The following is a 13,679-nucleotide window of genomic DNA, read 5'->3' as shown; positions in this document are numbered from 1 at the left end:
AATCCTCGACGATGACCTTCTCTCGATGCAACCACTCCCGGAAAAGTACTCCCCATGACACTAGCCAACCGCCACCTCCTCGTGGCATCACATGTGCCCATATGGTAATGTGAGTCTCTCGTAGTCTTGGCACATACAGTTCCATATCTTGCAGCTGAGGTAATGGTACCCGCTCTAGCATGCGTTCTATGAGGATGGATCCATATCTAAATTGTTTGGTCTCTCCTCGTCGGCATTTGGTCAGTTGTCTCTTCATGTTGAGAGACACTGCCTCGGCCTAGTTATACATGGTCGGAGTAAGGCAGTCCAGAGCCAATCTCAGTTGGGTCTTCATTGCCTCATGTTGTGCTTGAGAGCCTGTTGCTCTCGTGATCATGAATAGTACTATTGGAAGGTTCATGTCCTCCACTGTCGAGATCTGTACTTTCCCACTAGTGGTCGATTTGTGTGCCCCTCGGCACACCCGTGCTATCAGAATGTCAAGAGTCTCACCAAAAACCTGCATGCCCTACATGATCAGTCTCTCGCCATGACAAGACAAACCTGTCAGAAAATATATGTCAGTCATGTCAAACTCAATATCCTGACCCCAAATGACAAACTTGCCCTCCGTCGGGTTCTATGAACGAATCAGAAACTCGAGCATGTTTAGCTTTGCTCGAAGGTGTAGTGTGATGAAGAATTTCAATAACCCACAGTCTCATAGGGCTCTTCGGCACTGAGGATCATTGAATGCTCATTCGTCATCAGCATCGTGGGTTCTCTTTTTCCATGCAAATGACATTTTTTCTCTCTGTGTTAAAGAAAAATGTCATTAGAATCGTTTTCATGGGCTAAAGTGATGTCTATATAAAAAATTCAAACTTTACGGTGTTGTTGCGGCTGTTTTAAAACAACGATGATGGCTTGATTTCAGAGTGCATTTTTCATCGAGTCATCATGGGAGTACACCTATCTCTAGCGATGATCCTGATGGTGGTCTGTGTAAATGTCCTCGACTGTCGCTAACACGTGAGGGATTCCTGCGACGACCGAGGAATGAATTCCAAACAAGAGATTCACCAAAACCTACTTAAAAAACACAAAATTGAACTTGAAAACAATAAAAATGTAGCACAGGGAGTGATGTACTTACTTGGCGAAAGTGTCAGGCGAAATGGTCGACCACAGTGCTGGAATCAAGCTCCAAAAATCACACAGGTATAAACATGAAAATTACCAAGGGTAAAAAACTAAAAATGCAATCTGAAAATGAATTACCATAGTCCTTTATATATCTTTTTCTAGAAATTTTAGGGTTTCTTGACTATAGGGTTTAGGGTTTTGCGATATGTTTTGGGTTTTTTATTATGATTTTAGGGTTTTTGACCTAATTTTTCAAGTTTACAGTGCATTTTTGTCGAATGGATCTTATACTTTGTGTTTTCTGTGCAAAAACAGGGGTGGTGGATACATTTAATGATTAATACATGGTTGGTCCATATTGTAAAATTTTTCATAAGTCTTCTTTAAGCTCTTTTCATACTTTTAAAAGAAAAAAGATTGCTGAGTTTTCCATTTTAACTCGTTAAGAAGAATAAAAAGGTGGTCCACTTTCAGCTCTTTTCTAACCGTATAAACACGAAATGATGGCTGGACTTTTGTCATTTCAAGTTCGATTTTGGTTGTGAAACGATGTGCTTTTGATCGCTTTTTTACATTTTTAGATTGAGACCACTACTTATGAAAAGTACTCCTTGGTTGTAATGGTTAAGCGATTCTCTCAAGTATTGTTTTCTACTTTTTTGGGCTCGAGGGACACCAATTTACAAAAAAGACCCCCCTAGAGTTTTCTTTTTTGTGTCTTTTTCAAACTCTCTAAACATGAAAAAGACTTCATGTTTTACCCATGTCAGACTCGTTAAACCCTGATGACATTGGGCTCGTCACCATTACGAGACTCGAGCTTCTCCTTCCTAGGGCTCGTTAAACTATTACTAGGTTGGATTCTTCTGAAGGTAAAACTTATATCACAAGCATATGCTATCCCCTTCAATCTTTTTTTCAAAAATAATTGGGGTACTCGCGAGCAATGGTTGGGGGAAATTTGGGATTCGTTATTGGTTACCTACAGTATCTAGTCACTCTTGAACATCGACACTTTTTCTTCTTGTCAGGTCGGGATATCCAAACATCATCATTGGCCTTTCGGGTTTTGGTTTCCATTTTTCCTCATTCTATCTGATCCATGTTGTCTCCATCAGACCTCTGATCCCTTGGTCCGCAATGCTGCTACCTTTCGAGTCGTGTCTCCGATATGTTCATGAGTAGAACCTTTCTGTAGTTCACGTGCTTACCTCCTCCTCTGATTCTTATTTTCACCATCTACCACTCTTTCCTTGTCTCGCATCATTGATGAGGGAAACATTATGGCCCTCCTGCTATGGATCGCCTCCTATCGACACCAGCTCATTATCTAGGAGGTTGATCTAGAGACCCCCTTCAATACCTTGGATCTTGCATGCCTCAATGGCAAGTTCTCCGCACCTCACGATAAACTTTCATCATTGGTCTTTGATTGGGTGATTCAACGAGTGTTCGACCTTGGATCACTTTTTCACACTCAATGGATTGTACTGATAGTACCTTGAGAAACATTTGCATTATTGGTGGTCTCTCTCGTGCTTGTTAACAGATTTCATTATCGATCGGTAATCAAGCGATTTTCTATCATGCTTGACTTCAACACATCTATTTGAATGCTAGAATTTGTACTATGATTGGTTATGGTTTCAAGACCCCAGACATAGATTACATATGTTCGGGTTGCATGGATTGGTTCATGATTATATGCATGACTCTTTGATTAGATGGCTGTGACCATACCTGAGTCTTTATGGATGGCTGTGACCATACCTTTATCTTTAAAATGGTCTTGTCAACTGGGCGACTGCATCCATACCATAGACCACATTTCATATGTCTTTTGGATGGCTCTGCCCATCCCTCGACTACATGTATTTCACTATTAGAGATATGAGTTGTAATTGCGCCTGCACGTTCTTCATGGTGGTGTTCCAGTCTGGTTATGGTTTCGTAAAGAATTTCACCCCTTCCACTCTCTCGGCTTCATGCTTTAGCGGGCATCTATTACGCAATAATTTGTCATTGTCTTCATCTCAGTCCCTCTATTGTGTCATACATCGAATTAGCATGCCCATATCTTTCTACTCATGCAAGAAGATTAACCATTTTTGACTAAGTTCCTGCATCATCTCTAGTAAGCCCTTAACAAATGCAACGATCCACTATCATGAGATGTATGGTTGCGAAATCGTCACAGGTGTACACACGTTTCCTATGACGGTCGAATTTTATGGCTTGGCATGAGTATTCTGGGTGCCTATTGCGAAGATTGGTCCAAATGCATTGCCTCCTTGCGATGCCGTTACTAGTCCCTAATTCATGACCTGCGATGATCCAGATTTGGCGAATTAGTTCAAACAATCGGCCTTCTAGGTGATTCTAGAACTCGTTTTTGGGTCAGATTGCTTCACCTTTCCTCCTCTTGGATGGTATTTCCACCTTTTATGAAACCTGCCTTGAGGATAAGCTCCCTCTTCCTCATTTCATGGAGGCTCCTCCTCCTATAAAGGCACTCACCATTGATATGATTAGCTAGTTTCTAATTCTTGGTTGCTAGTTGCTAGTTCTTGTTTTGAGCAGATTAGATAGCTTTGGTGTGAGTGTGACAAGTGTGGAATTGCTAATAGTTTTGTAAGAGGTTGTGGATTGCCTTAGCTTTTCATTAGAGCTTGTGAGTGAGAGAGAGATATTATCCATTTTGGAGACCCATTCTTGAGAGTGAATGCTTGAAGGAACATACTGGCTGGACCCTCTAAGAAGGCTTGCGACATCAAGGCTTGGTTGTAAGCTTTGCTCTTTATTTATTTTAATGAAATCAATAATGATTTCCTATATCTTGTGTACAATTTACTTGATAGCTTGTGACTCCTTGACTTTATGAGTAAATAGATCATTGTTTCTCTTGGTTACGTGCTCTGTTTCTTTCTTGTAGTGTTTCATGTAAATTACTCTTTAAAGAGAAGGAAATGAAAGCTGGAGCAGCGCAATGGAAGCTTCACCAAACACCGGTTTTGAGGTAGCCCTCCAACGATGACTATTTAAGGAAATTGATTGTTGTTTTGTTTTGTTGTGACTAGACCCACTATAGGGCTAGAGGGGTTGCCTCTGTCCACAGAGGGAACACTTCCCTACTTCACAAGGCCAAATGGAGTAGGCGGAAGGTATTTAAGGCAAACTTTATGGGTTAGAAAATCCTGAAAAAAAATTAAAATTCTAGATGAATTTTAATTAGGGCCTTATTATTAAATTTTGTCTTGACTCAATGGGTGATGAAGGTGAAAATTATGATGTTATGACACTACTTGAAATCTTAATGAACTAAAAAATACACTAAAAACTTTCAAATTCGATGAAATCCTATTTAGAGAAGAGAAAGAGTTTCTTTGATTTTTTAGAAATGAAATGTAAAAAAATCACAAATTTTCCAATTTTTCTAAAGCAACCAATTTCACTATAATGTAATGAAAATGCAGTCAACAAACCAAATTCCATATTTTCCGAAACATCAAATAAGCCAAATACTCTTTATCTCTGATAACCCAAAACTTTCAAGCACACAAAAATGAATCAAGAGAGTTGGAGAAAACACATTTTTCCCTATGAATGCTTTGATTTAGTGATAATAAAAGTGTAATTGCAAGATTTTTCTAAGATGAAAGCAACAATTTCCTTTATCAAGAAAAAATGACCACAATTCCTTCACAAAATTGCTAGGTCTCAAGAAACCCTAATTTGCAATTCAAAATGAGTTTCAATACAAATAAGGAACAACTAAGGCTTAACTCGTATATTTGAGAGAACAAAATAAGAATATCATAATAAAAAGGATAATCTATCTTGTTTTGATCAATCAACGAATTAATGAGGCAAAACCAAAAGTCATTTCTTCAAAAATACATAATTCTCAAAAATCATTAACAAAGCAATCAATTGAGTTCAAAAGAGACACAACACAATCGAAACAAAGATATTGACACTTCTAGAAAAATAAAGTGACGTCCAGGTTGAAGAAAAAGCTATATTTTTAAAAAGTTCTCAAGGCCTCCATGGGTTTATAGTGGCGAACAGAGCGTATGCGCTCTGTTGCTAAGGAAAAACATGCACAAAACTATGCTTTGTTAGCAAAGAGAATCTGCACAATGGTAAAAAGATTAAGAAAAAATAAAACTTCGAAGAATCAACCACACAAATCTAAGAGGTCATGAATTTATAAAGACTGAAGTCTCGATCAATGAGATAAATTAGAAAGAAAAAATAAAGAAAAAGATGAGAAGAGAGATGCTCCCAAGTATGGTTGCCAATTCTTACACTGGAAAAGTCCCTCTTGCACACAAGAGCGATCTCCCTAGATCCTTGATGAAAACAAGAAACAAGCAAGATAATTGAACTCACACTTTCTCTGAGTTGAACTTGTTTGAATTATAAGAATTTTCGCTAATGGATACACCTCTTACCTATTTCACGAAATGCTTGATGATGATTGCTTGTTGTGATTCGATGTAGCGCTTCAATGCTTTATAAAACCTACAAACATCAACCATAAAAGGATCAAAAGCACATGTGATATAATAATCCAAAGAACTTAACCTAATGATCAAGGAAAGTATGAATTTAATTTGACTTAATAAACATTATAAACAATTTTAAACCATTCATTATTTCAATAAGAAAAATCAATTGGAGAAAGTGTTCATTTGTATTAATCAAAGATTAAGAGCCTTACAACTTTCACCTTAATGCCATGAGGGCCCTCTCAAATGCCTTCAATCTCCGCCATAGATGACAAGATTTCTAATCTCAAACCAAGAGCATAAGTTTGTCTTCTCTGAATTTTGACCTCCTCAATCCCTCTACCCTCTTGTCATTTTACACACGACGAGGAAGAAGTTTTAAATCCAAAAGAGGATGATGAGATTGCTTCATTGAGGGATGGGGTTACCATGAGAAAATGGATGGCTATGCATGATTTGAGGGTTATAGTTTTAATAATCATCACATGGAAGCTTTAAGTTGGGAAATATTCGACCAACTATGTTTCTAGAATGTACTTTTTATTTTTACTTTTTGAATTCACCTGCGTGGGTTTATAGTGGCACAAAACGCTCTTCTCTATTCTCAGAGTTAATTCCAGCGAATGCGCTCGAAATGATAGAAAAATTAGCGCAGGTGGAACTTAACAAGTCGTGACAGTTATTTTCCCCAAATTCCTCATCTACTTCAATATATTTCCAGTTGTTTGACTTCTCATGGATTTGGTTCAAACATGTTCACGGAAGGGAAAAAAACCCATAAACTAATCAAGTGTCATGGTGAAAAAATGACATGTAACACTAAGGGGGAGGTAAGAAAAAACAACCCTTAGGAAATTGATCAAATAAACTTGATAATCATGTCTACTCACAACTTATAATGTTGAAAAATGTAGTTCAACGCCTTCAAAATTTTAGTCATTTCTTGAATTTTAAAATTGAATTTGGGACACCATCAATGTCATATTGGGATAGCTACTTGGAAAATAAAGCACGCCTTCAAAATTTCACATCCCAGTTTTCTTTCATTGCAAGAAAAATCTATGACACCTATTTATCTCTATTACGATGAATAGGTTCACAGAGAGGTTGAATAATTTTTTTCATCCATTGTTACCATGTGGATATTTTGTTATGTCAAAATTATGACTAGTTGCTACAAGTTTTAGAGTTGTAACAATGTGGAGGTGAGTATGGAAAAGTAGAAGAAACTTAAACTTTTGTGTGGTTTTTTTTCATTGAAGTTGTTTTCACACTAGAGTTAATCAAAATAGTGAGTGAAACTTTGATTTGACTCAATCACTCCAAAATTACCATTAGACCATTTCGTGAATAGTACATATGAAAATAAGACACCATAGTCAATCACTAGTTAGAAACATTTTCAACAAGAACTAGCATTTGATAAAGTTCACATAGAGTCATAGAAATCTTATTAGAACTAGTCAAACTTTATATCATGTGCACAAGTTACTTAAAAAAAATCATGCAAATCTCAATGGAGAGTAGTAGATTTTTTTTATTTTATTTTTTTTTTTCATTTTTTTTTGCATTTTTTATTTTATTTATTATTATTATTATTATTATTTTATTTATTTTATTTTATTTTATTTTTTATTTTTTATTTTATTTTATTTATTTATTTATTTTATTTTATTTTATTTTATTTATTTATTTATTTTTATTTTTATTTTTATTTATTTATTTATTTATTTATTTTATTTTATTTATTTATTTATTTATTTATTTATTTCTGAATATGGCTACTTCTATATTAATACAAAAATATTTTACACCGAGGTCATGGCCTCTTGAAAGCTAGCCTGGAGAATCGGCATGTTTACAAGCAATACTTATCAGTATTCAGTGAAAAACCAGTTAAGTGTTGCTATGAAGAACTACCAAGAACTTGACCATGACTTGTGCAAAAAATAAAAAAGAACCCCAATGTTGTACATGGAACTGAAACTTGAAGAGGGGCCTTATGACAACAGTAATTGGAAAATCCAAACCATAACGAATAAGCCGAGAGACACTGCTTGAAACATAAATCTGAGTACTAACTTCAAAAGCAGCTGAGTCTGCAAATGAGGCCAGAGACCAAAGGCTAGCAGAGTGCCTTCTCTGCGGTATAAACTAGCTATTATGATTGGAGCACTTATCGTGTCTGTGAGGTAGGTGATAAGTAAAAAACCTCGAGCACACTGAATTTCCAAAAAACCAAAGAGCACCGACCTGTTTAAACACCATGGGAGGGATTAGGCTTCTCTTTGATGATGTAGCAACCAAACTAGTTATCGTCTTCGTCCTCAGAGGGGTGTGTCACACGGAATGAGTCGATCTTGTGGACAAGATAGACCTTCCTAGAATCTAAAGAAGACCTAATGACAAGAAAACCAACCAGACACTATCTTTCTCTAAATATGCTTTTGTAAAAAATGGTAAACAAGTGTTTTTAGGGCCTACCTCAGGTCCAAAGCAAGTTTGTGGATGCCCTCGCTCCTTCGATCCAAATGCTCCTTTTCGCGAATCTGCAAACACAAACAAGGCAAACAAATTAAATAGCACCTTAAAAACCAATTGCATAAAACATATTTAACATGAAAGTCAAGGAGTCCATGAAACAAATAACATAAGATACTTGTTGAGAAAAAAGAGTTTGATTGTATTAATTCAAAAGAAGAAGAACTTTACAACCTTTGCCTTGACGCTGTACAAGCTCCTCCCAGGGTCCAACAAGATGTCTCCTCTATTGTTGAATTGAGACTTCTGTGATCCATACTAGTTATAAGAAGAGCTTCGGTGTAAATCACATATAGAAAGACCCTTGTCGACGCGTTTCGAGCCAGCAAGTGTGGCTCATTGTCACGACAAGTTGTCCTGACGATGAGCCACACTTGCTGGCTCGAAACGCATCGACAAGGGTCTTTCTTTATGTGATTTACACCGAAGCTCTTCTTATGTCTCCTCTACTTTGACAAGTTTCACTCACTCTCCAATGGAACCAAGAGGTATGTGATCTCTCCTCTCAAGCTCAACCAAAGAGTCTTAATTTCACCAGCATTTACCCTCAAAATGTTCAGCTTCTAACCTCCCTAGTCCTCACCCCAATGCCTGTATTTATAGTGCAATGGAGGGAGGTTACTAGTTCCTCCTTTAGAGGGATAAATCCCTCCTTCAAAGGGATAGCTCCTTTAGCCAAGGGATTAGCTCCTTCTCTTTTGGGATGCATGAACCACGTCAGAGCGAACAATCCACGTCAAAATTCCTTCTAGAAAACTCTAGAATTAACCCAAAGTGAGTTTTTTAAGATAAACTTTGCGCCTTTTGACTTTCACAGGGGTACGCACCCACCCCTTTATAGACAGAGCGTGCAGATACGCAGTTGACACAAACAAAGGGTGCGGGCCCGCAGGTGACAGTAGGAGAAAGTGCGGAACTAGAGTTACTTTGATTTTTAAAGTCTTTCTCTCAATTTCAAGGCTTGACTTAAAGAGCTGAGGTCTTAGACTTGCTTAGGAGGACAGTATAAGTGTTGATAGACCCATACTGACTGCAGATAATCATGATGACGATATTTTTGTGTAACAGATTGCCCCCTAATGTGCGAAGTCTGTAGTGGATGAGGATTTTCAATTATCATATAGGAAGAGTGAAGTACTTTATCATTTCGAGGATTGTCTTGTGGAAAGCCCAGTCGGAACTTGTAAAAACATTCAATGCAAGATATATATATGAGATCATATCATCGCTGAGGTAGGCATTCCCATACTCAGATTAAAACTAACTAGCAACTATCTACTGCTCTGATATAGGAACGATCTTGTAAGACATCACAAGTATATACTCATGTGAACACAGTATGGACGCAGCCATCTGTTTATGAATAGTCCACAATATAATGAATATAAAATTCCTCGCAGCCTGGATGGTGGAAACTAGATCCAGGGTCTTCATTTCTACTTCCCAAAATAGTACGATTCTATCCATGCAAATAAATGTGTTGAAGTCGAACATGGTAGAAACTACTTGATTACCAGTCAATGATGTAAACCGTTAACAAGTGTGAGAGAAACCACCAGTGATGTCAATGGCTCTCAAAGTACCCAGTACAATCCATGAGATGTGAATAGATGTGTTGATGTCGAACATATCACGGAATCCTTTGATCGAAATTCAATGATGTAAACTGTCGTCTAAGGCGAGAAACCTGCCATTGAGGCATGCAGATCCCAAGGTATTGACGATTCTTAGATCATCTTTCTAGATAAAGAGCTGATGTCGATAGAAAGCGATCCATCGTAGGCAAGCCCACAACACAAAATCATAGATCAAGTTGAAGAAATTTAGTTGCAAGGACTGACTCAGGTATAGTCAAGATGGATGACAAATATGTTGCAGATGAATGGATTATTGGCAATAACCTCTTGAACACATAACGACACGACAGATGGTTTGGTGACAATTGACCCAAAGTTAATACCCAGAAACCGGCTGAAGACTTTCAATGTTGTTTGATCAACTGTTAGGCAAAGGATTTCCCAACCCAGGTGAATAAAAGTGTCGTGTTCAAGAGTGGTTACAAAGTATGACAAAAAGACTCACTTTTCTCATTTTTCCCCCACCATTTCTGGCAAGTACCTCTTTATTTTTGACAAGCTTGAGGAGGATAACATTTGCTTGATTATAAGCTCATCCTTCGGATGAGTCCAACTTAGTTTAAATTCGAACCCTAAGAAGGAGTGGTTCATTCCTGTTTGTAATTGAACAGGTCCTTTACTGTGAAATTTTAACGAGTCCAGTATAGGAGAAACTCGGCGTTTTTCAATTTTAGAGAGTCTGAAAAAACTAAAGAAGACTCCAGAGTTGACCATTTTCATAAATTTGTGCCTCCCAAGCCCGAAAAAGTATAAAATAATACTTGAGAGAACCCCTTGATCTTTACGACCAAGGAGTACTTTTCGTAATTAGTGTCACTGATCCGAAAAAAGTAAAAAAGCGATCAACGACACGTCGTTTTATAACCAATATCGAATTTGAAACGACAAAAATCCGGCAATCTTTTTATGTTTTTACGGTTGGAAAAGAGCTGTAAGTGGACCGTCTTTTAATTCCGTTTTAACGAGTGTAAAAGAAACTCTCGGCAATATTTTCATGTTTTAGGAGTCAGAAAAGGGCTTAAAGATGACTCTACATGTTTTTCGTCGAAAATGATAGATTTCGCCTGAATAATCCTGTTATCTTCACAAAAACACAAACATTACTCATACCTATTTGAAATGGATAAAAATGTCGCAAAATACCTTTTCAAAGTGAAACATAAACAAATTTGCAATTTATTTACTCAAAAAACTTATAAAAAGGGGTTTTGACAATTCATTTTTACTGTTTGAGTTTGGGTGAGAAAATAGTGCTTTTGCTCAGAAAACTTCCCATGAAGATTGCGGAAAATCCAACTGTCGGAATCGAACGCCATCTTCTCTAGGTATTCCACATCAACTTACTCTTCATTTTTAATCGTTTCATTTCTTGTTTTAGTCTTTCATTTTATTTTTTGGAGGGTTTTTAGGCTAAAATTCCGCGCGCTGGGACCCGCAGGTGTGACACTGGTAACCCGCGGGCCGCGACTTTTTCTCCATTGGGAAAAAGCGAGGGGCCCACACCTTCCATGTAGACAGAGTGTGTACCCATGCACTGTGTCCAACAGGAGGGTGGATACCCCGCCGCGAGGGTTTTTAACCCAAAAACTCTCAAAATTGGACCAAACAAAAACATTTCTAGCAATTTAATTAATCTTTTTACTTGATGCAGAGAGTACATCATGCTAGATTGGCGCGAAAGAGAGCATGAGGACGTGGATTCTGCCGCATGGAATCATCAACCTTCACTTGATGCTTTGAGGGAGTGCGGCTTGTACAAATTCTGGACCATTCCTGGCATGAGGGCCCAAGTGGCATTCTTACAGTGGCTGGTTGACAGGTGGAGCGTACAGGACCAATGCTTCTTCATTGGTGGCCACCAGCTCGAGATTGAGTCGGCAGACATATATTTTTTGACTGGTTTGCCTAAGAGAGGCGAAGACTTGACTCTTTCCGGGACTAGGCCGGGTGGCCAGTCCGTCGATAGCCTCCAGCTAGAGTTCTGCAACAGCCAGGCTAGAGACAAAGGGATAGACATAAAGAACATATCCTGTCCTGAACTCATGGTGATTGCGTTTACTGTCACTAGACTTTGCGGAGCAGCTGCATTACATATTGCCACTAGATCCCAGATGTGTATGGCAGTTGATTGCTTTCGAGGCACCATCTTCAACTGGTGCGATGCTGTGTTGGCCAATCTAAAAGGCCAACTGACCAGGGCCAAAGAAGGATGACTAAAGACCTTTGGATATGGGGCTTTGGTCATGAGTTTTGGCCTGGAGAGGGTTCCTATGCTGATCCTACAACACCTTACTGTTGAAGCTGGGCTTCCTCGAGAGCCCAAATTGATGCGATGGGTCGCAGTTATGGCTCGTCATCCGGATGAGGGGACAGAGGTTTTTCGATTCAAACCTGAGTATTTCCAATGGCTGGAAAACCAGGTATTTTCTATTCAGGACTTCCCTTACGCTGGGATAGATTTTGGTGGTGACCCAGACATGGCTCTTCCACCAGGAGAGCAGTGGGATGACTCAGGTAAAATCCTTTTCAACATTTTTCCTATTAAATTTTCTTATTTTTTCCATCATCTCAAAACTGATAGTAAAAAATTTGAAATGCAGATGTGGGTCCACAACGACCAGTCGCTCTCCGGCCTTTCGAGAGGAAACAACCAGTTGCACCCTTGCCAGCCCCACAAGACGAATCAGCAGAGGTTTTGGCCGAGTTGGAGGGTCATTTAGAGCGTTTGACAGGAGATATTCCAGAGACTACTATAGATGACATTCCTCATCTACTTCAGTGCTATGTGATTGGAGTCCCAGGACCTTTTAGGAGGTTCCTTTGCAAGGTGGCCTGGGCAGTGGTTTCTTATAGAGATCATCACCAGTGATAGGATGATCGCCTATTGTGGGCACATATGACATTTTTGTTTTTTGTACTTATCATTTTTGCCGATCATAAGGTGTTTTTCAACCTATGATCGAGGACGATGTATTTTTGACACACTCCTATATATATATCACTATTACCGGCTTATCTTGTTAAACATGTGTGATGAAATGTTTTTAAATTTACATGTATGATTATTGCAAATGTCTACTTAACATTCGAGAAGCAATTGCATCTGCTAATGTATTTAAAGATCTTGGAATATGCTGATATTCAATATAATCAAACTCACGTTCCAAGAGACGCACTCTCAAAAACAATCTCAGTAACACTGGATTTCTAATGGCATACACTCTATTAAGCTGTAATACAACGAGTTTAGAATCTAACCTCACTATCAAACTCCGAATCCCAAATGAAATAGATTCAGATAATAACTCAATCACTGCACTATACTCTGCAATGTTGTTTGTTGTTTGACCGAGGCTTACCCCATGCATAGAGACTAACTGGTCAGAGGGCGAATAGATAACCCAAGCTGCGGAAGAAGTATTCCATGTATTACGACAAGCACCATCAACAAATCCAATGTATGTTTGGAGAGGGATCGACATCTGCAATATCAAGAGTAAAACCACGATAAGCCAGAATAATGACGAAAAACACTTTCTAAGATAAGCACACTTTTTAAACTAAAACACACCAGCTAGAAAGAAAAACTAACCTAACTAAAAAATATCTCCATACCCTTTCTTTTAAGCATAATACCTCTTCAAATAAAGACCATTTCTGGGTTTACCTAAAGAGTCCCCGTCAAAGTCTACCAATTCATAGGCCCCTTTTGCTAGCTTTCGGCTGACAATATAGGGCCCATGCCACATAGGAATGAATTTTCCAGCGCCTAATTTATCATTAGCTTGATCATACAATAACACTAGGTCTCCTTCAGAAAAATTTCGAGGGGTCACATTTCGATCATACTGGGCTTTCATACGTT

Source organism: Pinus tabuliformis, chromosome 7 (assembly GCF_031772625.1).
Source record: "Pinus tabuliformis cultivar Carrire ecotype Pingquan chromosome 7, CPIR1, whole genome shotgun sequence".
Taxonomy (NCBI): Eukaryota; Viridiplantae; Streptophyta; class Pinopsida; order Pinales; family Pinaceae; genus Pinus; species Pinus tabuliformis.
This window is presented reverse-complemented; position numbering follows the sequence as displayed.